The sequence below is a fragment of the Artemia sp. Qi Xiang Cuo genome, chromosome 10 (assembly GCF_049724085.1).
Source record: "Artemia sp. Qi Xiang Cuo chromosome 10, ASM4972408v1, whole genome shotgun sequence".
Classification (NCBI taxonomy): domain Eukaryota; kingdom Metazoa; phylum Arthropoda; class Branchiopoda; order Anostraca; family Artemiidae; genus Artemia; species Artemia sp. Qi Xiang Cuo.
Window position 1 is genome coordinate 57,290,428 of NC_142803.1, and position 27,151 is coordinate 57,317,578.

The 27,151-nt window shown below is 30.3% G+C and overlaps 1 protein-coding gene and 1 pseudogene across 1 annotated transcript in view; both read left to right on the forward strand.

Annotated features, from left to right (window-relative positions):
* The window catches only part of LOC148947929 (uncharacterized), a 131,805-nt gene that overhangs the window by 15,327 nt on the left and 89,327 nt on the right, over positions 1-27,151 (forward strand). The gene's annotated exons all lie outside the window — the stretch shown is intronic.
* Positions 3,502-5,096, forward strand: LOC148947932 (protein disulfide-isomerase-like; annotated as a pseudogene).

The window sequence follows — 27,151 nt, forward strand, 5'->3', positions numbered from 1 at the left end:
AGAAATATAAAAACCCAAAACTCCTAAGAAAAAATAGTCAGATCAAAACACAAAGTACACTATTAGAACCACCTTGTCCGAAACCCCCGTATAGGAATATTTCTGTCACTTGGCTTGAACAGCAAGGGAAATGTATTGGCTGGAAAGTCAAGAAAATTTTATAATAAGGAACGAACTCATACCTTTGCTAACCTGTATAGGCAATGGGTTATAACCATATATGACGTAATAAGTGAATGCAGTCCAGATTGCAGCTGCCGCTAGCAAACTAGTAATCCGGGTTGCAGCGGTAGCTAGCAAACAACTTGATAGCCTACTCTTCAAAGCAGACAACAAAAACAGACTAGAAAGATGGATTATAATTTGAAAATTTTCAGGTATATTTCTAGTTTAAATTAAAAGATTAAAATTATTGCTCAAATACCATAAATATTATTGCAGTTTATAACTTTAGCGATTCTGAACTGAAAACTAAAACAAACTAAAAATGTTTTTTTCAATTTTTACGTCAGTCTTACGGCTCTTTTCCTGGGGGCTGTAGTGGGCCTTGTCATCCCAAAGAGCATAGTTATCGGATCTTTCAACAATGTTAACAAAATGGCTATCTCAAAATTTTGATAGGATTACTTTAGGGAAAAAGGTTCGTGGACGGGGCTAGTTGCCCTCTATTCTTTTTAGTCACTTAGAAAGGGCATGAAAATTAAATTTCCGCTCGATTTAGCCCCCTTCCGGTCTTTTAGGACCATTTGCCGTAACATGACCTCTATTATAGCCAGCTGTTATAAAGTGGTTTATGTTGCCAGTAGTTGTAGTGAAGTTAGTTGATTATTGGTAGCCATGGGTGGCACCATAGTGGCTGGCAAGGCCGATTAGAACAGTTATAAGGAGGCGAATAACCTGTTGATTCTTACATAGAGGAAGAAGGAGGTTCGTTATTGAATATATTAATTGGTTCTAAGAATACAAGGTGAAGACGTCCAAATCGACCTTAAATTAGAAGTGGTATAATAAAACACCATGTAACTCAAAAATTAAACTAATTTATGACACAGTATTTATTTTAGCTAAAACTAAATGTATTTCAAAATATAAAAAGTCTGATAAGACTGTTAATAAGGAGAAGAGATTATATCTACCTATAAATTTTAGAAGTAAAAAAACAGAGGATATAAATTTATCTGGAATTTTAAACCAGGTTTATGTGAAACAGGCCCTTCCGAGTAATTTAAATTATAAGAACAATCCGATTATAACATATAAGTTCTCAAAAACGATAGGATAAAGGATTTTTAATTATAATTTAATACTTAAGAATTTTGACATGGATAGTAATTGGAAACCAGTATTTAAGTGTGAGTAATTTTTATCATTTGTTAATCCAGCTTACGAACATACTATTACAGGTGATTTAGCATTAATAAAACAAATCGATTTGCAGAATATAATGAAAATTGGGGCTAAACTCCGTCTTTCAAATTATCTAAAACCTTCGAATCTGCTTAGTTGGTTAAATAATAATCTAGAAATATTTATCGGTAATTGGTGCAAAAAACAGAAAATTAATAAAAATAGTTTTCAGAATTGGAAAAATTTAATTATTAATAAGGTTAGAAATAAGATATATAAGATGACAAATACACATAATAATAAGGTATTTTCTTATAATTCTAAGATAAAACAAGCGATTGCTAATATAAAGAGGGATTTTGTAATTGTACCCATTGATAAAGCGAATAATAATTTTGCAATAATTTGTCAGAAACTATATTGCGATGTTTTAACAAAAGAGCTTAGTACAACAAATACATATAAAAAGGTTCAAGATGTTAATAATAGTCTATTGAATGGAATAGAGGATACACTTTTAAAAAAATTTAATATTAAGGTTAATGATAATGATTAAAAATTTTTCTTTTTTTAATTGGACGGTAAAATTTCATAAAAATTCCCCCGAAACCATGATTTATTGCTGTTGCAGCAAGATGCCCGACCAGAGTTGCGGCTACTGACCTGTATTTTAGGAGAAATTAAAAATAAATTTAAGGCATATTGCTCTTGAATTAAAAAATTTTCTAAGTTTAATCTATTTTGGAGCGTTAATAATTCGCTGCAAGTAATTGATTCTCCGGCTTTAATTTCAGCCAAAAGAGTGGACTCATTTGATTTCACTACATTATATACAAATTTACCCATTAATTTAGTAGTTATAAATTTAAAAGCTTTTCTTTTGTCTAATTTGCCTTTTCTAAAAATTGATACGCATAATAAGAAGACGAGATGGACTAATTGCTTTAATAGTACCACTAGTTCAAGATGCTATAGCTTCAATATGATTTATGAGCTACTAGAATTTGTTCTATTTAATGCTTTTATAAAATTTAATGGTAATCTATATAATCTAAGTATTGGAATTCCTATGGGGGGTAATGCCAGTCCAGTTATAGCGGACCCGTTTTTAAATTATTTAAAATATGATTATATGTTGGATAAAAAGAATCCAAGTAACATAAAATATTTGCTCTCGAATAATTAAAAATATTTAGATGACCTTCTGGTGATAAATTGTTAAGATTTTTTAGGGATTTCAAGTAAAATATATCCACCAGAGTTAAAGCTGGAATCAAGTAATGGGAATGGTAGCTATGAGCATTTTCTAGATTTAGATATTAATGTTGCACCTAATAATACATATTCGTAATACATAATGTTGCACCGAATATAACATATTCATCTTATTTTTCCCAACTATTTAGATACGCAAGAATTTGTACTAATTACATCGATTTTAAAAATAGATGTAAACTACTTAGCAATAAGTTAATTGTAAGGGGTTTTTTCCGCCAATAAACTTGCTTAGCAATTTAAAACGCTTTGTTTTCAGTATAATCAACTTTTACATTTGTATAATAAAAGTTATCAAGATATCTTGAACGATATTTTGCGGTAAACTGTCGGAGGAATATGGTTTCTCTTCCCGATAGTTTAGGGTGGGTTGCGAAACATGTAGGTAAAGACTAATGTATGATATTTGGAGTTTAATTCTTATAATTTGAGTAAAAGTGAAAATGTTCTGGGGGATGGCTAGTGCTATGCAAATCTTTGGAGTTAAATTGGCTGAAGTTTTGGCTCTCAGTGTTAAATGAAGGTTGGTTAAGGAAGCTTGGATAATTTTTTTTTGGTATATTTTCATATTTTTGGGGTATTTTGGATTTTGTTTATAGTTATTCCATAGGTGTCACTGAATAGAGGCATGCCATATTATGGCATGGCACGCTCATTTTGCCTGGGTAATGAAATTTAAGCGCCGAAACCCATTTAGGCAAAGAGTTTTCATCTGATGAGCCCTGAAATGTGGTTACAACCTGGTGAATATAAAATTTTTGTAGATTTAAGGTGCTATAGCTTGGTTTTGGGACATTGACTAATACTTATTGGTGTTGATTTTGCTCTATTTTGGACTTGATTTTCGAATTATTGGATTGGATATACTGTTTTCTAAATATGAAATTAATACTCATTGTTAGTTTTCTTACCCTTCATTTAGCTCTGTCAGATGAAGAAATAAAAAAAGACGAAGGAGTATTAGTTATCACTAAGAAAAATGTTGCCAGTGCCTTGAGTGATAATGAGCACATCCTTGTTGAGTACTATGCCCCGTGGTGTGGTCACTGCAAATCCCTTGCACCTGAATATGCTAAAGCTGCACAGAAACTGGAATCTGATGGCTCACAAATCAAACTGGGTGAAGTAGATGCCACTGAAGAACAAGAACTTGCTGAAGAACATGGTATTCGAGATATCCAACATTGAAGATCTATAGAAATGGGAAACCTTCAGAATATACAGGTGGCAAAACATCTGAGGAAATTGTTAATTGGCTCTTAAAGAAGACTGGACAACCTGCTATTGACCTGAAAAATGGAGACCAATCAAAAGCATTCATTGAAAATAATGAAGTAGTTGTCATTGGTTTCTTCAAGGATCAATCCTCAGAAAAGGCCAAAACATTCCTCTCTGTAGCGGCTGGTTTGGATGATGTCAAGTTTGGTATTACGTCGGATGAAGAAGTATACGCAGATCATAACGTTAGTGATGATGCTATTGTCCTCTTCAAAAAGTTTGACAATAGACGAGGCAATTTTGATGGAGAGTGGACAAAAGATACTGTTAAAACCTTTGTTCAAGATGAATCTCTGCCACTTGTAGTCAAATTCAATCATGACACATCATCGAAAATCTTTGGTGGTGAAATTAAATCCCATCTTCTCATTTTTGTCTCAAAGATATCCGAACAATATCAGAAAGCGTATGAAGCAGCAAAGCAGCTTGCCAGGGACTTCAAGGGACAGCTACTATTTGTGACCGTTGATACTGAGGAAGAAGACTATCAGCACATCATTGAATTTTTTGGCATAAAGAAAACTGAATTACCTACAATGCGACTCATTAACATTGAAGAGGATATGACCAAATTTAATCCTGAAAACCCCAAGCTTACCGTGAAAAACATTAAGTCTTTCGTCCAAGCTTTCCTCGATAATAAGCTAAAGCCTCACTTCTTGTCTGAAAAAATTCCAGAAGATTGGGATAGCAAACCTGTGAAGGTTCTAGTGGCCAACAATTTTCGTGAAGTTGTCCTTGATGACACCAAAGATGTCCTTGTGGAATTTTACGCTCCGTGGTGTGGACATTGCATACAACTGACCTCTATTTATAAAAAGCTTTCCGAGAAATACAAGGACAACCAACGTATTGTTATAGCCAAAATGGATGCTACTGTAAATGAATTAGAAGACACCAAAATTACTATTAAACTGTACAAAAAAAGAGACAACAAGGTTGTGGAATACAATGGTGAGCGCAACTTAGAAGGAATGTCCAAATTTCTTGAAACTGGTGGAGTATATGAACAGACTGTTCCTGATGAGAAGGAAGAAGAAGAAGAGAAAGAAGAAGAAGCTCATGCTCCTGATGAGGAGGAAGAAGAAGAAGAGGAAGAAGAAGAAGCTCATGCTTCTGATGAGGAGGAAGAAGAAGAACCTAATGCTCCTGATGAGGAGGAAGAAGAAGATGCTCATTCCAAAGACGAATTGTAAGTGGGTAGACGAACTGTCAACCCACTCGTCATGGCGTAATGATTTACATTTTAATGTAAAAAAAAGAAAAAAAAGATGCCATTTAGGCAGAATGCCGTAGTAGTTGCACTTTTCTTGATTTTTAAGCCAATATATTTCCCTAGCTGATTAAGCCAAGGGACAGAAAGTTTCCTATACAGGGTTTTCGGACAAGGTGGTTCTAATGGTTTATTTTTTGTATTGATCTGACTCTATTTTTTAGGAGTTATGGGTTTTTACATTTCTTAACATTGGCCGTGATCGTCTCTTACTAGGTTACTAGCTACCGCTGCTACCCGGATAAAATTTTTAGGATTTATTCTAGTTTCAGCTAACAAATAAATTGTTGTTAAAGACCCCCCAAATATTACTGCATTTTACATAATAATGGATAATTATATAAAATGAAACCGTATTGACAAACACCATTTATGATGAACTATATTGGTTCTTTATGTAAACTTTACTAACCTATACTATAGTCAAGTGGCCTATAAAATTTATTATAGGCAAGAGGTCGTAATTTGACTGATTAAAACATCAAATATATTTGAAAAGACTGCATTTTGAAAATATATCAAAAATGCAGTTTTTTGTAAAAAGTGATTCTATTTTGAAATTTTGTGGTTTTTAGATTAAAAACAGCACTATAACTTTTAATTTCAGTTTTAATGAACCCTCTCGCGACATTCTAGTACCGCTGGGTCGATACAATCACCCCTGGTAAAAAGTAAAAGGCAAACAAATAAACACGTATTCGTGATCTTTCTTCTGGCCAAAAATACAAAATTCCAAATTTTTGCAGATAGGAGCTGAACCTGATGGTGTGATTTTCATTAAGATTCTATGACTTTTAGGGGGTGTTTTTCTCTTTTTTTTGAAAACAAGGCAAATATTCTCAGGCTCATAACTTTCTATAGAAAATTTTTATATTTCAAATCAGCATAAAAATCCAGTTCTTTTGATGTATCTATTAATATTAAAATTCTGTTTTTTAGAGTTACGGTTACTATTGAGACGAGTCGCTCTTACTTGAACAGTTTGGGACTTGATTGTTTTGACATCTTAGTTGCCTGTGACTTGACTTTTTTCTATTTATTGTGTCAAACAATTGTAGAAGTTTTTCATGTCGTTAGTTAGCTCTTCCTCTAGCAATAAGATACCAATATCTACCTCTCCCACCTCATTTGTAACTATAATATTATTTTCCCCAATCGTCTTTAGATTAATTTGTATTCTGTGAAAATATTCATTCAAATAATCCTCTTTTTTTACACTGTAGTATCCCTCTCCTATAGTCTTATTTCGAAGCTTAAATCGAGTTGACTTCAAACGAAATGTAATTTTTGTATCCTGAAACACCTGCAATTTAATCTTCCCGTTCCATATTAAGCCACCTATACCACCTTCCACTTCTTTCGTCTTTAGACAAAAACACTTCTTTTCTTCGTCTTTTACATAAACTTTTATGTAAAGCTTTCCTCTTGGAACTTTTTGCAATTTCAAAATTGATCCGTATACGCTCAATTGTAACAACATTACAAATTTAGTGCTTCTTTGGACTAGTAAAATATAACATTGTGCCTATTAAATTATCGTATCAAGTAACAAATACCTAACAAACAATAGAACTAGTTTTAAAATTTTCAGGTATTTTTCCAGTTTAAATTACAAGATTAAAATTATTGCCCAGATACCATAAATGTTTTTGCATTTTATAACTTTATCGATTCTGAACTAAAATGTATCTTCAGCTGTAATTTCATTTTCTGAAAGAATACGTCATAGATTTCAATATCATGAGAATCTTGGATTTCATTGTCGTCATTTTGTTCGAAAATACTATTATTATATACAAATTTAATTAATCCCAATTTGTACCGAGCTATATTGGTCCTTTATGTAAAAAAAAAGATTTGGAGAGACCCATCCAAAGGTTTAACAGAGGAAGTATCATATCCTTACAGGCTCCACAGAGATTTAAACGCAGATTGCAGGATTTAAAGTCCAAAGTGTCAACCATTACACTATGAAATGATCAGTTGGCAGAGAATTCTAACAGTAGGTAACATATATATATATATATATATATATATATATATATATATATATATATATATATATATATATATATATATATATATATATACTATATATATATATGTATATATATATATATATATATATATATATATATATATATATATATATATATATATATATATATATATATATATATATATATATATATATATATATATATATATATATATATATATATATATATATATATATATATACATATATATGTTTTGGTTATAATATACAACAAACCCTAACTGATAGTAACCGAAATATTAAATAATAGTAGTAGTAACCTTAGCTTTAGTGGTAGTATTATCATCGGTAAACTTTTTTAGGGTATTATGCCATATTTGACTTATTATTTCAAAGTTACTGTATAAATATCTTGCAAAACAATAAATCTACTATTTGAATTGAACTTAGTAGCAAGGTCTTATATATTAAATTTGGCTTCACAATTATTTGAAAAAGTGGATGGAGAATTTAACTTCAAAACGCCTACTGACCAAAAACTGGTAAACGCTCAGATCAATGATCAGTTGGCAGAGAATTCTAACAGTAGGTGGTATATATTATATATATATATATATATATATATATATATATATATATATATATATATATATATATATATATATATATATATATATATATATATATCCTCAAAGAATCCTCAAAGAATCAGGCATCTAACTAAGTCCATAATTTGTTCTTTAACATAAACTTTATTAATCAGATATTTTAATATATCCTACATGGTCAAGGGGTTAGGATAGATATATCTCATTCAGTTGACTCAAGTTCGATTACCGGTATGAGAAATTTTTACTAACGATGATTTCTTAAAAAATATAATTAAACTAATCATCTATATAATGATTCCTTTTATTACTTCAGTTACTATGGGCTACAGTTTGTTCCTTAATATAATTTTTTAATTACAAATAGCACTAGATCTAGCAATTTCCTTTAAAATGAGCCATTGAACATCTCTCTCTGATGTTCCAGTGCCAAGCTATCTGTGGAATATAAGAAAAGGAGAAAAAAAGATGCCGTTTAGGCAGAATGATGTAGCAGCTGCCACTTTTCTTGATATTCAACCCAATAAATATCCCTTGCTGTTCAAGTCAAATGGACAGAAAGTTTCCTATACAGGTGTTTAGGAAAAGGGGTTTCGGTGTTTCGGATAATGGTCAACTTTTTGTTTTGATCTGACTCTATTTTTAAGGAGCTATGGATTATTATATTTCTTAACAATGGACGTGATCGTCCCTTACTAGGCTACTAGTTACCGCTGCAACCCGGATGTGTTACTATGTGCCGTGGTTTGTTCTTTATTAGGCTCCAGCTTTATCCAATGAATCTTACATAGTCCCCATTTCAAAGAACTACATCAGTCGTTTATGCGAATGATAACGTCATAATATACCGATGTCATCAGAGCTAAAACTGTTTGATAATGACGGCAGTTGTATCTGGAGCTTGTCTTATGCTATATGATTATAAACAGGAAATTGCCTATGGCTTTTTCTTCTTTGAAAGAGTAAGAGACGAACCTCAACCAATCATGTAGTTAACTAAGTCCAATGTTTGCAAAGGTTTGTAATTCTAATGATCGTCTTTTAATGTCATTCTGGCAAAAGTACCAAATTCCACATTTTGGCATACAGAACTTGAAACCTCTACAGTAAGGTTCTCTGATGCGCTTACTCTGGTAGTATGATTTTTGTTAAGATTATATGACTTTTTGGGGTTGTTTCACCCTGTTTTCGAAAATAAGGCAAATTGTCTCAGACTCGTAAATTTTGATGGATAACATTAAACTTGATGAAACTTACATATATTTAACATCAGCGTGAAATTCTTTTAATGTATCTATTGGTATCAAAATTTCGCTTTTAAAGTTTTGGTTACTATTTAGACGAGTGGCTCTTGCTATACATTTCTTTACCACGAACTGTTTGACAACCCGGATTAGCGAATTCATTATCATGTCTTATACGTAACTTATTTTTCATAAGTCCGCGATGGCACAATGATAAGCGTCCTAGTGGTTATGATAGCTGGTATTCATCAAGATTGGCCATAAAAATGCAGATTTTAGTGGAAAAATCGATTCTATTTTAAAAATTGTTTTTATCACAAATGGCACTAGAACTAGGAATTCAGTTTTAAAATGAGCTATTGAACAACTCTCTACTATGTTTCAGTGCCAAGCTATGTGTTGAAAGAAAAAGAAATAAAAGATACCGTTTAGGAAGAATGCTATAGTAGCTGTCACTTTTCTTGATTTTCAAGTCAATATATTTTCCTTGATTTTCAAGACAAGGGACAGAAAGTTTCTGTATAGGGGTTTCGGAAAAGGCGATTGTAATGGTGTACTTTTTGTTTTGATCTGACTCTATTTACATGAGATATGAGTTATTATATTTTGTAGCATTGGACGTGATCATCTCTTACTAGACTATTCTTTCATTCATTTCAGTCATTTGAGAATTGCTCAAATTGTGACTTTCATTTTCATAAAAATAGTTTCGAACTCTTTGGCTGTTTTGTTACTAGGCCTTACAAAATTAGTTCCACAAATATCGTTAATTTAACTTACTTGGGAGAATCTTTCCATGGAGAAATTTCTCGTTGGGGAAGGGAATTTTCCACAGAGCTGGATTTCCGGACGTAATTTAAAAAACGATCAGCAATTCAATAAAAACAAGTTTTTTCAACTAAAAGTGAGAAAAAACATTAAAACCTAAAACGAACAGATAATATTACGTATATGAGAGGGGTTACCTCTCCTCAATAGCTCACTTTTACGCTAATTTCTTTTTTAACGTTTAAAAATGGTTATTATTCTAATTAAACAGCCTTTGTGATTCAGGAGTGAATTTTAAACAATTCGAACAAAAATCAAACTTAGGTTATTATTATAAGGTTATTATTAATTAAAAAAAGTAAAATTAATATGCAAACTTTGTTTTAACTATTCATGTAAGTTAAGCCAAATTCAAAACCTGCATTGACTCAAAAACGTTCAGTAATTAATTTTTTTTCTTTTTAACTGAAAGTAATAGCGACATTTTAACTTAAAACGAAGAGAAATTATTCCGTATATGAAAAGGGCTGTCCCCTCCTTAACGCCCCGCTCTTTACGCTAAAGTTTGACTCTTTCTCACAACTCTACTTTTTAAAAGTATAAAAACTTTAGTCTAAAGAGCGAGGTGTTGAAGAGGGGACAGCCTCTTTCATATACGGAATAATTTCCGTTCGTTCTAAGTTTTAATGTCGCTCCTTACTTTCAGTTAAAGGAAAACTTGTTTTTTTATTTAATTGTATTAGGCTCTATTGAGCTAATTTTAAGTATTAATTCTATGATGTTCCATTGTCTTTCTAGCAGCAGAGATGTTGTTCAAGCCAGTGGACTGTAAATTCCCTGACTAGAATTTTCAGCCGTGGTGATTCCAGTTTATACACCATTTTAGGGGTTTCAGGCTGTTTTTCGATATTCCCATAAATTTGCTTTCTAAATAAAATTTTACTATTAAGACTAATTTATATATGGTTAACATTCTCGAATCACCTAAAAATTGGAAATTTTCCTCACTTGACAGTTTTTGTAAACATGATTTTTAACTTTTTACTACTATGGGTCAAGGTTCCCTCCTTTGTAGGTTGCGGCAACCGCTGCAGCCATGATCTTAAAACCAGCCTTTAGGAAACGCAAAAAGACCCTATCCATCGATGTCTTATTATAGTAAATTGAAAGCTATATTATAGTCACACTTTTCGATAAGAAGCAAAAACTCGCGAATGGAAGAAAAAAAGATGACCACTCTGAACAATCCTGGAAGTGGGGGCAAAAAATTCGGTCACTAGAATAGCCTATGGTCGAAACGTTTTATAAGCAAATAGTTGGTAAAATTCAAATAGGGTTTGAATGGCCTAATGAAGTTTTGAAATGGGTAAAAATTTAGCTGAAAGCACTGGTCGTCTAACTTTTATCCTCAGATCATAAAAACGTCGTCTAAATGTCACAGAACGTCGCGTGTTTTTCAAATAACAATTTGTTGATAAATTAAAGTCATAAATAAAAGCCGTGGGTGAGGCCTCAACTATGCTAAAAATTCCTAGAAAGGGAGGCGAAAATTAGATGAAAAGAACGTCGCAAAAACGTTGTAAAACGTTTCTTACCATAAAAAAGGGTCTAGATATCCCACGAAACTCTTGAATGGGTAAGAGACTTCTTTGAAATAGTAAGAGACGATCCTCAAAGAATCAAGCAGCTAACTAAATCTAAAATTTGTTCTTTATCATAAACTTCATTAATCATATATTTTAATATATCCTACAAAGTCTAATGGTTGGGATAGCTGACTCTCACCCAGTTGGCTCGACTTCGATTTCCGGTATGGGAAATATTATGATTTATACCCGATAAAATGGCGTAACGAGATACTTTAAGCGAACGAAAAACCAAACTAATTTTAAAATTTTCAGGTATTTTTCTGGTTTGAATTAAAACATTAAAATTATTTTTCAGACATCATAAATATTTTTGCAGTTTGCAGTTAATTAAAATTATTGTATTTAAAATTTTCAGGAATTATTCAATATATAATAATGAAATAGTTTCAGTTAACAAATAAATTTTTTTTAAACGCCCCAAAAATTACTGCATTTTACATAATAATGGATAATTATATAAGAAAAACTAATTGACAAATACCATCTATGATAAACTATATCGGTCCTTTATTTAATACCCGTTGGAACTTACATAGTCACCATTTATAATGAAGTATATCGATCCAATATGTATGTCTTATATAATCTTGTCGAAATATAATCACGTATAAATATTGCATTCACTTATTACTTCATATATGGTTACTACCTATGATTATGACGTCATTCATCAAGACTGGCCATAAAAATGTAGTTTTTAGTGGGAAGTTTTTAGTGGGAAAATTGATTGGATTTAAAATATAAAATAAATAAATTACAAATGGCACTAGATCTCTTAATTTCCTTTAAAATGAGCCATTGAACAACTCTCTACGATGTTCCAGTGCCAAGCTATCTGTGGACAAGAAGAAAAGAGAGAAACAAAAATCCTGTCTGGGTAGAATGCTGTAGTAGCTGCCACTTCTCTTGATTTTCAAGCCAATAAATTTCGCTTGCTGTTAAAGCCAAATGACAGGGGTTTTCCTATAGAGGGTTTTGGAAAAAGTGGTTCTAATGGTGTACTTTTTGTTTTGATCTCACTCTATTTTTGGGAGTTATGGGTCATAATATATCTTAACATTGGACGTGATCGTCTCTACCTAGCTTGCTAGCTACCACTGCAAACCGGATTTCTTCATCGGAATAGTAAGATACAAACCTAAAAGAATCAGCTAACTAATGAAGTCCAATATGTGCAATAGTTTGTTCTTCTAATGATCCTTTTATGTTATTTAGGGTGATGTTGTCGTAGATGCCTTTATTTCTCCATTTATAGGGGAGATAAACTCTGGCCCTAAGGTAATTAAACTTTGGTAGCGTGCCTTAGGCTATGATCGAACTAATTAGGTGTACCGACAGGTTATGTTCGAGGGGCTAAAAGTAGATCGTAGAGAGGTTGGCTATGATGCAATAATTTTATTCAATTAAAATATAATAATACTAGATATATACTTTCTACTGGGACTGGCTGTCCCAAGTAGACTACAAGTCTTGGAAAACTATAATAACATATAATAGAATACTTAGACACTTACAATGATAAGACAAAATTCCAAGGTATTTCTAAAACAACGGACCAGAGGTCAGTCCGGCATAAAGTTAGTATCAGTCTAAATCTGCCACTTCCCATAAAATGTATCTTTTATACATTTTTATCAACCACACCTTCCTTTAACCCATCCCACGTAACAGCTAGGAAGTGGTGATTTCTCAATTTCCCGTTAAGCAGAAACCTGGCAGGATATGTTCCTTATCTTAATAAAAAGTGGCATTTCTAAACTTTGTATTTGCGTCTTAATATATTTTTACTAAATTCCAAATTGACTAAATTAGAAGCTTTATCACAATACTCCCCATTTAAAGAAGAATTGTCCCAATTCTCAACATTTTGCTTTTAAAACAATATAATTTTGTTTACAGCTATAAAGCTATTATGCTGCCATCTTTGGGTCATTATATGCATATACCCTTAATGGGTTTTCTTAGGGTCATGTTTCTGATCCAATATAGGCCATGTTCTTTTTTTTCGAAGGATTTCAATTTGAAATTCATACTTGTTTCTCTTTTTCTCTGTCTCTGGGACTAAAAAATACACTTTTTATCCTTCTTCATATGCATCTTCTGTTTTAACTTGATCCCAAGCGGCTTAAACACTATATTATTGGTTCTGGTTAAATTAGATTTCAAATTTTATTAGAAAACTTTATGAATTATTTGACTTTAAACTTAATTTTCATTAATAATTTAAATCTTTGTTAAGTGGTTGATATGCCGTTTGTTTTTGGTTTTAGAAACGCTTTGGATTAATTACACATAACATTTTTGGTTTTTAAATTTTCACACATTTTTCCAGCACAAAGCATTTTCACATATTTCAATAATATAAGCCATTTGGGCTATGTAGCACATTCTCTAGGCCTAAATTAAGTTCTCATTTTATCTCACTTTCTGATGAACTTGTAGTAAAGTCTGTAATACTGCTATAATTTCCAAAATATTAGTTGATCAAGTATGGTTTGGTTTCTGATGGTATGAGATGATAGTATCAGGATACATTTGAAGTGGCTTCAAAATTTGTTACTTTCCAAACATTTGTCAAAATATGATTGAAAAAAAAAATGGATCCGAAAGGATGTTACGAAAAATTTGATTTCCAAAAAAAAACTAAGGCTGTATTTAAAATAAATATTCACATTAGTATACACATAAAGCATAATTTGTTACCTATATATATAGTAAAAAGAAACACTCAAAATTTGTATGTATCACTGCATTCTTTTTTTTATCGAAAGTTAATTACTTTTAATTACTTTCTCCTCTTTTTACTCTTAATATAAAATTATTAATTACTGAACAGATTGTTTAACAATAAAAATATATTTATGCGTTGACTCGATGTCAAACATTTATATATTGCATTAAATTACTAGTTAAAACTTAAAGAAAATAAAAATATAGTATATATATATATAAGCATTATGTAATAACTTACACAAGTATGTTAAGTAACAAAAACTTTTACCTAAAAATATATTTGGTTAAAGTTTTAGAAGTTACTTTAAAGCATTAAGTATTTTTTTTTAAAGTCGATTTTTCGCAAAGCAACACTAAAAAGTGTTATAACTCTTTTTTTTCATCAGTAAACACTCGAATTACTAATTTATTGACAGTATTAAGTATTATTGCTGACACAGTAATAAAATCGCCCCATTATCTATCATAGATTTCTCTTTTACTTTCATATTTATGAAATCATAGTGCCAACTGAATTGTCTGCGATTGTAGATAATCATTTTTTTGCGATAGATTATGGTTTAGTGCAGACAAGGTTTATTATATCCATCCCCCCGAAGGTTTGATGTTTCATAGAATACCAATATTTAAGACCACATATAATCAATCCCAGAACCACGATAGTAGTTATGAAATATCCCCAAGTATAGGCTAATAAGCCTTTATAGTAAGTGGTTCTTTCTATTTCTGTTTGGAAAATAGGATAATTTATCTCCAGATTTTTATTTAGATTTTCCAGGGTTGTCAGAAATCTGGGTGTTTCTCCTTTTATTTTTTTCGGTATGGAGATATCAATTAATTTCTTTATAATCTTTTGTACTTTCTTAATTTTTTCATTATCTTGTTCCAAATTCGCTGCTTTACAAACATATATGTTGGGAATCGGTTTTATACCCCATTTGTTCTTTTTTATCTCCGTAATATTCACATCTGGAGATGATATAATTGTCTCTCTGGTCATTAAACCGCCGGATGGGGGAATAATAATCAGGACCATCCATTCCATTCGTATATCTCTTGTATTCTTCAACCTTGAAGAATTTTTGCATCTCAACTGTGCCATATAGGGTTGTAGAACGCTGAATATGAAATCATTTTCACTTATTTTTTTCCATAGTTCAAGATTAATTTCGCTTACTATATCAACATCACATTCTTTTGGTAGGGGATTTGAGTGATCCATTTCCACCCAAAGTTTAATAGCACAGATTTTTCTTGCGCGTAGATACGATATAGTCCCTAATTTGCAAAAGGGAAGTTTATTGTTTTGACATATAATTATTTCCTGTTGCTCTGGTATCCTATATTTTAAGTTGGAAATTGCTATATATGGGGGCAAATTATTTATCTTAAGCCAGCTTGTGGTGTTCGTCAACCTTGTAGGGAAAGTATTAATTTGGAACAGTGCGTATTCTTCATTTTTAACTAGGGGTACCTTTAAAAATATCCATAACTTCCCTTGCTTAATTTGCAAATAGTTTTCCGCCATGCTATAAAAGTATGGAATATTCTCGAAATTTGGTTCTAGTCCTAGTCTCAAATGATAAGGCAAATGACTTTCTATGGTTTTGAGTACTTTTATTAATTTAACTGGGTTTAGAAGTCGTGCTGGTAATTTTTTGTCAAAAGGGCTAGAAACTCTAACTCCAATTAATTAAATTCATCAGATATTTCCATTATGGCACTAGATAATAACTGTAGAGCCATCTCAAGATTTATATCTTCTATTATTTCACTTTGATTTCCTATTATTCGTTTTAGAGTTATGAATACTGCATTGGCTATCTCCTTTTTAAGAATGGAAAGCGTACTGATTGTTTGATTAACTTTTTCTTCGATTTTGGATATCCTTGTTTCGTGATGTTTCAAGATTGTTAGTTGTTTGTCTACCAAGTGTAGAAGATTTTGATTTGTTACTTCGACTGTCCCTATTCGTTTTTCTGCTTCCTTCCACGTTGTCTCAGATATCGTACCGAGTATATATTCTGAGATTTCCCCTACAATACCGATTAAGCTTCTTTTCTTTCTGGCCAATGTATTGTCTGGTTCGTTTTTGTTTTGTTTTTGTTTTTGCAGCGTAATTACAATTCTTTTTATATCTTCTAAAACCCCATTAATTTGGTTGTTCAGTACATTGAACAACGAATTTGCCTGAGTTTGAAATAATGATACTTTTATTTCTTTTTCTTTTACCTGAGGGGGTGTGAAAGGAGGCGGGTTAAGAGTTTTTTTCAATTCTCTTCTTGTCCTTTCCAGATTATTTGCAAGTATCGTTACTTGATTTTTGCGGGTTGGTAAGTCTGGAGCATCAAACCTAATCATTATTTGCCAGTAACCTTCGCTGGGTTTGATTGTATTCATTCTGCGAAACGATACTCCTTTTTTAACCCTAAATTCGGTCGCAATAAGCTGGAGAAGCTCAAAAACGCAAATCATTGTCCAAATTATCATCTGTAATAAATATTCCTTATATAGATCATATATAAACACTAAAAACTAAAAATTTTGAACGTGTTGTAAATTAACGCGTAATTCCTGCGTATTCTGCATATTCTTGGATCATTTGCAACATTAATATATGCAACATTAATATATAAAAATATCGGCCAGTTGATCTTGGAGTAAAATCTCTGCATTGGATGCTGAAGGTCTCGGGTTAAAGTCCTGGACAGGTCTAGCTTTTTAATTACCAGGCATGATTTCTAATTAATTAAGTCTATACAAAACTTCTATTAATAACTACTATATAAGATTCTCTTTACTGACACAATTTATGATGAGCTATATTGATCCTTTGTGTAATTCTGTGTTGTACTCATACACAAGCAACTATTACCAACTTCTACAGCTTGATTATTACCATAGAGAAAAATAGGGCTTTTCCTTCCTCGTCAATCGGATTTGCACCGAAAAGGTCACCACTGTCACCACATCTCAAGCAATGGTTGACACCAAAGATTTTATACACAGATTCAAGATGATATGCTTCGTTATACACAAAATGTTCTCTGACATTTCCCATTGCAAGGGTGAATTCTTCAACATCAGGGACATAATCTGTTTTTGATGGATGCTCTAAGAACTTTGAAAACTGCTTTTGGATGATTGCATGCAGTTTTGCTAGTGAATTTGAAGCTATGTAAATGACCGCGTTAGCTTTTTCTAGTAGAAGTTCAATTTCAATGGCTGGATACTTTCTATTATTTTTTTGTGCATATCAAAGATAGTGTTTAAGTTTTCTAAATCTGACTTCATATTTGCTACAGCCTTGGACGTATATACCCATCTTTTTCAATAATTTCTTACAAATAAACCGGATTGCCTGTTATTAGCCAGAGTCGAAGTTGAATTGTGCGTGGACTGGCTTATGAAGCAGGACTGTGCATTTTTCGTCAACCTGCGGCTTCTATTAAAATTTTTGTAAAATTTGATGACTTTTTTCACATTTTTCTCATCTGTTCCTTACAAAAAGAAAAAAATCAACCCTTGTATCTTTTAAACATATTGTAAACAGTAATCTTTTCAAAATGATCTCTGCGATATATTTCATCACTTGTGTATTTGTTTCTTTGTTTCCATGAGACTGATTTGATGTAATTTTGACGATACTCTTCATTATCTCTGTATTTAATGTTTCTCCGGATTGACGCAGACTTGATAATATTCAGACGATAGGACTCATCATTTCTTTATTTGATTGATGCAGACTTGATAGTGTTCAGACGATAAGCCTCATTTCTGTATTTGATTATCACACGACGTTTATTTGGAGCTGCTGCTTTCTCATCCTGCTTATATCGGTTTTTGGCAATCAATTTGAGAACGTCCTTGTTTTTCTCACAATTCTCTTTCCTTTTGCCAGCAAGCTTTTTAGCTCAACTTTCATATCTTTTCTTGTCCTTAAATTTCCTTTTTATTACTTATGAATCCATTACAATAAATAATTTTCTTATGGAATTAAATATTAGCAAACCCTTTGTGTTTAATTCTCGTATGAAGTATCAAAAACCTAACAAAAATAGAACTAATTTTAAAATTTTCACATATTTTTCCAGTTAAATTATAAGATTAAAATTATTGCTCAGATGCCATAAATGTTTTTGCTGTTTTTAACTTTATCGATTCTGAACTAAAAATAAAATAAAAACTGACTTTTTCAATTTTTACGTAACGCCACTCATTGAGTCATATATGGTTATTAATACACAATTGCTATTAGATCTTACGTCACGTCACTTATTACTTCATATATGGTTATGATTTCTTAAAAAATCAACTATCTTTGAAAATATGAAAAGACAACTAAAATACAGTTTTTTTATAAAAGTGATTCTATTTTAATTTTTTTTTCATTAAAAAAGGCACTAGAAACTTCATTTTTGGTGAATTAAGGCCTCTCGCAAAATTCTAGGACTTATGGGTCGATACGAACACCCCTGGGGGAAAAGGCAAATAAACACGCATCCGTGATTTTTCTTCTGGCAAAAATACAAAATTCCACATTTTCGCAGATAGGAGCTCTGAAACCTCTATAGTATTGTTCTCTGTTACGCTGAATCCGATGGTGTAGTTTTCATTAAGAGTCTATGACTTTTAAGGGGTGTTTTCCCTTTTTTAAATAAGGTAAATTTTATCAGGCTCATAAGTTTTGATGGATATGAGTAAACTTGATGACCCTTACATATTTAAAATCAGCATGAAAATATAATTCTTTAGATTTATCTATTTATATTAAAATTCCATTTTTTAGAGTTTCAGTTACTATTTAGTTACTCTTACTATAGCCTACAGTTCGTTACCACTAACTGTTTTATACAGAATTGTTTCAAAGGAAGGGGGGGGGGTGGTGATTGTTGAAATTGATATATAATTTGACTTATTTTCTTGGAATAATTCTGGTCTACACTGTTATTATGAAAGTAAAGAGTAACATTAAACCCCAAAATGAGCAAAACTTATTTTTTATACGAGACAGCTGCCCCTTAATTCATTCAGAGCCTCCCCCTTATTGTCGTAGAAACTTTGGAGGATGCTTATTCGATCGAAATTGAGAGCTCTAATTCTTATTTTTAAGTTGAAAATGATTGAAGACCAATCAGCCCTTGTCCTAGAACTATTTTTCATATATGGTCCTTATATATATATATATATATATATATATATATATATATATATATATATATATATATATATATATATATATATATATATATATATATATATATATATATATATATATATATATATTATATATATATATAAAGTGATCGCACATCCATGATGTTTCTTTGGTAAAAATACACATTTCTAGATATTTGTAGATGAGAGCTTTAAACCTCTACATTAGGGTTTTCTAACTGTATTTTAGTTAGGGAGGGTGGCAGATGCTTCAAGAGTTGCATTTTAATGCCAAAACCTCCTAACTCTCACTGAGCTTTCATTTAAACACAAAATTAGTTATAAGAAAGAAGGTGGAGGTAGCAATAGATATATACTCCCTCTTAAATTCCAGTAATGTTTCTCGTTTACGCCGTTATTATAATAGTAAAGAGTAACATTAAACCACCAAAACGAGCAGAATTTATTTCGCATAAGAGAGGGGCTGCCTTTTCCTCATCCCCAACCTCCACCTCACGCTGTAGAAAATTTGGTGGATGTGTATTCGATCGGAAATTGAGAGTTTTAGTCCTTTTTTTTGTAAGCCTAAATTGTTTGGAAACCAACCAGTCCCGGTCCTAGAACTGTTTTTTTTTATAGTTGGTCGTTTTGTTGCCTCTTAGAACATCTGATCAACATTTTGATGTACCTATTTTGCACTTTCTATGTGACTGCTCAATTTTACACGTGGATAAATTGTCCATGGGGGGAGGGGGATTATCCAGAGGGATTTTCCACGGGGGAATTTTCCGTGAGGGAATTCTGTAGGGAAAATTTCACGAGGGGAAATTTTCTGTGGAGGGAGAGACGCCAGTTCCTGAGTTCCGATTCCCTTCTTAAGATACAAAATGATAAGAGGGCAACAGAGCCCCTGAACGGAATTTTTGAACATAAAAACCATCGTGTGAAACATGGTGTCTTGGCAAAATTTCAGTCTAGACATTTTATCTAAAGATCAGATTAAAAATAAAGACATAAAAAATCCCAAGGAAGTGCACGTGCTACCTGTTTAATAAGAACAACAGGTAATTACCGTAATTAGTTGAATCAACGACGAGTTCTGAAAAGAACTCGTCTCGATCATTTATGACGTTATGTAAAGAAAGAAGAGATCATTTTAATCAATCAGTTTGGGGGTCTGTAGCAAAGATATTGTTAAAATCATCAACAAGAAATTAATAATCTTAGGTTTGTCTGAGTATTATTTTAAAAGCAAATAGAAATCAATTGAAAAAACAAGTTTTTTACAGAAAACATTACAGGAGATACTAAAAAGACCTAGTTTGCGATCGATACCTAAAAAAAGATCTCAATCCAGAGGACTGGATTGAGAAAGGCGGCATCCCCCTTGTTTTTAGGACAATTCCCGTTTGTTTGAGTTTTGATGTTACTCTTAGCTCTCATTTAAAAACAAAATTTTCCTAATTTTCAGCTTTTTCAATTATTTATTCATTTTTTTTCTTAACAGAATACCCGTTAGTGGATTGTGACATTATACTTTGCTTGAGGCCCTAGGAATCACTGTGCTATTTGCTTGAGTCCCTAGGAACCACGTTCAATAGAGGCCCTAGGAAAAACTGAAGCGTATCAAGTTGAATGAAGCTCTACACCTTTTCAAAGAGCACAGGTACAAGCCTTACCACGGGCTATCACTAGGACTGGTATATGTCTTAGCAGACGGGTTTCTGAGGCAACACCCATTTTTTGGGGCCAATCAGAGATGTATAGGGAATTACACAAGAATCTGTGTGTAGTTTCACGGGTTCATTAATAGAACAACTAATGTTTATGAAAAGGGTAATTACTTCTAAGTTTATTAAACCAAATTAAACTTCTTCACATTACGTATTCAAAGGTTTACTGAGTCTTCTGTAAAAAATATTGGCTTCAGTTGTAGCGTTAGATAATCGTGTTTTTTCGTATGATTAATGTTTTTACTAAAGATACAGCCAAGCCTTGCATGTTTCGGATTCAAAAATTGTCAAACACTAATCACCTCTAGGCTAAAGGTACCTTGCATCTTGTCTAGGATCGATGGCATATGGTGTTAAATTATTTACCAAAAAATAACTCTATTTGCGAAAAAAGGTATAGCAGTTGCAAATTGGAGTACATGAATAATCTTAATTGATGATTGAATAATAGGGGTGAGATTGATCTTAATTAGTGATTGGATTGTATGAAGGTGGTAAAAAAGGGTTAAACTGAATACCAGTTAAGTGTAAGCCCGAAGGGGTTGTGAACTCATAGCTTATTTATTATAAATTTGGAATAGCATCAATCTGTGGAATTGGTTGACGATGATAAAATGACCTTGTGAGTGGACCTAGCTTTACTTCTCCGATGTGTTCTGTATAATACAGAAGTACTATTTGAACAGTGCTGTCATTATAAAATATGCTATAACATTCTAGTATACTAAAAAGTTGATACTAATACAGATATAGATGGCAAGAAAAAAATTGTAATAAAAAAATTCAGAACAATCCTTAGAAATCCTTGCAAATCAAGTAGTGAGACGATTATGAGTATGATTCGTCAAGGATCGTAAGCACCAATGACCTTAACCACCAAGGACCTCAATTATCTCCAAAAGTCCCCTATCCTCAACCTCCAAGGGACCCATCTCCCAACGTTTTTGGCCCCCTCCCCCCATTTTTTTTTACTTTTTTTTGAAGTTATTTTTTATTATTTTTTTTCTAACACGCTATTTTTCAACCTTTTTTTTACATATATACATATATATATATATATATATATATATATATATATATATATATATATATATATATATATATATATATATATATATATATATATATATATATATATATATATATATATATATATATATATATATATATATATATATATATATATATATATAAGATGTCAGATACACCGAGTATAATTGACAAAATCTAAACATCAGAGTGAATAAATGCTTTATCAGCATCCTTTGTCGGGTATGTTGGATAAAATGGACAAAATCAAATTGTCAGAGTGAATAATTTATTTTTATCAACATCTTTTGTCAGATACATCAAATATAATTGACAAGATCTAAGTATCAAAGTATAAATGCTTTATCAACATCATTTGTCGGATATGAAGGATAAAATTGACAAAATCTAAGTATCAGAGTGAATAAATGCATTATTAGCATCCTTTGTCGGATATGTTGGATAAAATTGACAAAATCTAAGCATCAGCGTCATTATGTTCTATATCAACATCCTTTTCTCGGATAAATGGAATAAAATTGACAAAATCTATGTGTCAGAGTGAATAATTTTTTTTACCAACATCTTTTGTCAGATGCATCGAATATAATTTACAAAATCTAAGTATCTGAGTGAATAAATGCTTTATCAACATCCTTTGGCGGGTATGTCGGATAAAATTGACAAAATCTAAGTATCAGAGTCATTATGTTCTGTAGCAACATCCTTTTCTCTGATACATGGGATAAAATTGACAAAATCTATGTGTCAGAGTGAATAATTTTTTACCAGCATCTTTTGTCAGATACATTGGATAAAATTGACAGAGTTTAAGTATCATAGTGAATAAATCCTTTATCAACATCCTTTGTTAGATATGTCGGATAAAATTGACAAAATCTAAGTATCAGATTGATTAAATTCTATATCAACATCCCTTTCTCGAATACATGGAATAAAATTGACCAGATCTATGTGTTAGAGTGAAAATTTTTTTTTATCAACATCTTTTGTAACATACGACAAATATAATTCGCAAAAATCTAAATATCGGAGTGAACAAATGCTTTATCAGCACCCTTTGTCAGATATGGTGGATAAAATTGACAAAATCTAAGTGTAAGTGAATAATTTTTTTATCAACATCCTTTGTCAGATACATCAAACATAATTTACAAAATCTAAGTATCAGAGTAAATAAATGCTTTATCAGCATCCGTTGTCGGATTTTAGGATAAAATTGACAAAATCTAACCGGTCTAACCTAAATTCAACGTAAAGACGCATGAAGTCAAAATAAATATAACTTGGATTTTATGACAGTTATCTAATGTATCCGCTAAAAAAGTTGAAAACGAATTTACTCACCCTGATACTTAGATTTTGTCAATTTTATCAGATGTATCTGACATAGGATGTTGATATGAAAATTATTCACTCTAACATTTAGATTTTGTCAATTTTATCAGACGTATCCGACAAATCATGTTGATAATGCATTTAAAGGATGTTGATAAAACATTTATTCACTCTGATACTTAGATTTTGTCAATTTTATCCTATGTATCCGAGAAAGGGATGTTGATATAGAATTTAATCACTCTGATACTTCTCCGACATTTAAATTTTGTCAATTTTATCTGAAATATGCGACAAATGTTGTTGGTAATGCATTTAAAGGATGTTGATAAAGCATTTATTAATTCTGATACATTTATTTATTTTCAAAAGATGTTGATAAAAAAATTTATTCACTCTGACACTTAGATTTTGTCAATTTTATTCCAAGTATTCAGAAAGGGATGTTTATATAGAATTTAATCAATCTGATACTTAGATTTTGTCAATTTTATCCGATATACCCGATAATATACCCGATGATGATAGTGCATTTAAAGGATATTGATAAAGCAGTTATTCACTCCGATACTTAGATTTTGTTAATTTTATCCCATGTATCCGAGAAAGAGATGTTGATATAGAATTTAATCACTCTGATACTAAGATTTTGTCAATGTTATCCGACATATCAGACAAAGGATGTTGATAATGATTTATTCACTCTGATACTTAGATTTTGTCAATTGTATCCAGGATGTCAAATAAATGATGTTTATAAAGCATCTATTCAATTTGATACTTAGATTTTGTCAATTTTATCCGATATACCCGACAAAGGATGTTGGTAAAGCATTTATTAACTCTGATACTTAGATTTTGTCAATTATATTCGATGTATCTGACAAAAGATGTTGGTAAAAAAAAATTTATTCACTCTGACACATAGATTGTGTCAATTTTATCCCATGTATCCGAGAAAAGGATGTTGATATAGAACATAATGACTCTGATACTTAGATTTTGCCAATTTTATCCGACATACCCGACAAAGGATTTAATAATGCATTTATTCACTCTGATGCTTAGAGTTTGTCAATTTTATCCGACATATCCGACAAATGATGTTGATAAAGCATTTATTCAATCTGATACTTAGATTTTGTCGATTTCATCCGATGTATCTGACAGAGAATGTTGAAAAAATTTTATTCAAACTTAGATTTTGTCAATTTTATCCGACATATCCGGCAAAGGATGCTGATAAAGCATTTATTCACTCTTATACTTAGATTTTGTCAATTATATTTGATGTATCTAACCAAAGATGTTGATAAAAAATTTATTCCCTCTGACACTTAGATTTTGTCAATTTTATCCAACATATCCGACACGGGATGCTGATAAAGCATTTATTCAATCTCATATTTAGATTTTGTCAATTATACTCGGAGCATCTGACATCTTATATATATATATATATATATATATATATATATATATATATATATATATATATATATATATATATATATATATATATATATATATATATATATATATATATATATATATATATATATATATATATATATATATATATATATATATATATATATATATATATATATATATATATATATATATATTATATATATATATATATATATATATATATATATATATATATATATATATATATATATATATATATATATATATATATATATATATATATATATATATATATATATATATATATATATATATATATATATATATATATATATATATATATATATATATATATATATATATATATATATATATATATATATATATATATATATATATATATATATATATATATATATATATATATATATATATATATATATATATAAATAAATATATATATATATATATATATATATATATATATATATATATATATATATATATATATATATATATATATATATATATATATATATATATATATATATATATATATATATATATATATATATATATATATATATATATATATATATATATATATATATATATATATATATATATATATATAAATATATATATATATATATATATATATATATATATATATATATATATATATATATATATATATATATATATATATATATATATGCAATAAAGAGTGGCTCATAAATGTTTACCATGGTGTCGTTTACCTATTTACTATGTGAATATATATTTTTAGGTGTGCACATATATTTTCTATGTTTGTATATCAAGTGTTACAAACATCATTGTTTTATTGCTATTATATTTCATAACAAAATCTTAATTATTGTTATGTTGTTACATTGTTTAATGAAAATTGTTTTCAGACACATGGTCGGATTTTTCTCTGAAAATCCCAACTATAACACTTTTTATGCAATAAGAACAGCTCATAAATGTTTACCATGGTGTCGTTTACCTATTTACTATATGAATATATATTTTTAGGTGTGCACATATATTTGCTATGTTTGTATATCAAGTGTTACAAACATCATTGTTTTATTGCTATTATATTTCATAACAAAATCTTAATTATTGTTATGTTGTTACATTGTTTAATGAAAATTGTTTTCAGACACATGGTCGGATTTTTCTTCCTTGAAAATCCCAACTATAACACTTTTTATGCAATAAAGAGTGGCTCATAAATGTTTACCATGGTGTCGTTTACCTATTTACTATGTGAATATATATTTTTAAGTGTGCACATATATTTGCTATGTTTGTATGTCAATTATTACAAACATCATTGTTTTATTGCTATTATATTTCATAGCTTAGAATGTAATTATTGTTATGTTGTTACATTGTTTAATGAAAATTGTTTTCAGACACATGGTCGGATTTTTCTTCCTTGAAAATCCCAACTATAACACTTTTTATGTAATAAAGAGTGGCTCATAAATGTTTACCATGGTGTCGTTTACCTATTTACTATGTGAATATATATTTGTAAGCGTGCATATATATTTTCTATGTTTGTGTATCAAATGTTACAAAAATAATTTTTTTATTGTTATTATATATCATAACAAAATCATAATTATTGTTATGTTGTTATATTGTATAATAAAAATTGTTTTCGAACACATAGTCTGATTTTTCTTCCTTAAAAATCCCAACTATAACACTTTTTATGCGTTAAAGAGCGGCTCATAAATGTGTACCATGGTGTCGTTTACCTATTTACTATGTGAATATATATTTCTAAGCGTGCATATATATTTGCTATGTTTGTATATCAAATGTTATAAACCTAATTTTTTTATTGTTATTATGTATCATAACAAAATCATAATTATTGTCATGTTGTTATATTGTATAATAAAAATTGTTTTCAGACACATAGTCTGATTTTTCTTCCTTGAAAATCCCAACTATAACACTTTTTATGCGTTAAAGAGCGGCTCATAAATGTGTACTATGGTGCCGTTTACTTATTTACTATGTGAATATATATTTTTAAGTGTGCACATATATTTGCTATGTTTGTATATCAAGTGTTACAAACATCATTGTTTTATTGCTATTATATTTCATAACAAAATCTTAATTATTGTTATGTTGTTACATTGTATAATAAAAATTGTTTTCAGACACATAGTCGGAGTTTTCGTCCTTGAAAATCCTAACTAGAACACTTTTTATGCAATAAAGAGTGGATCATAA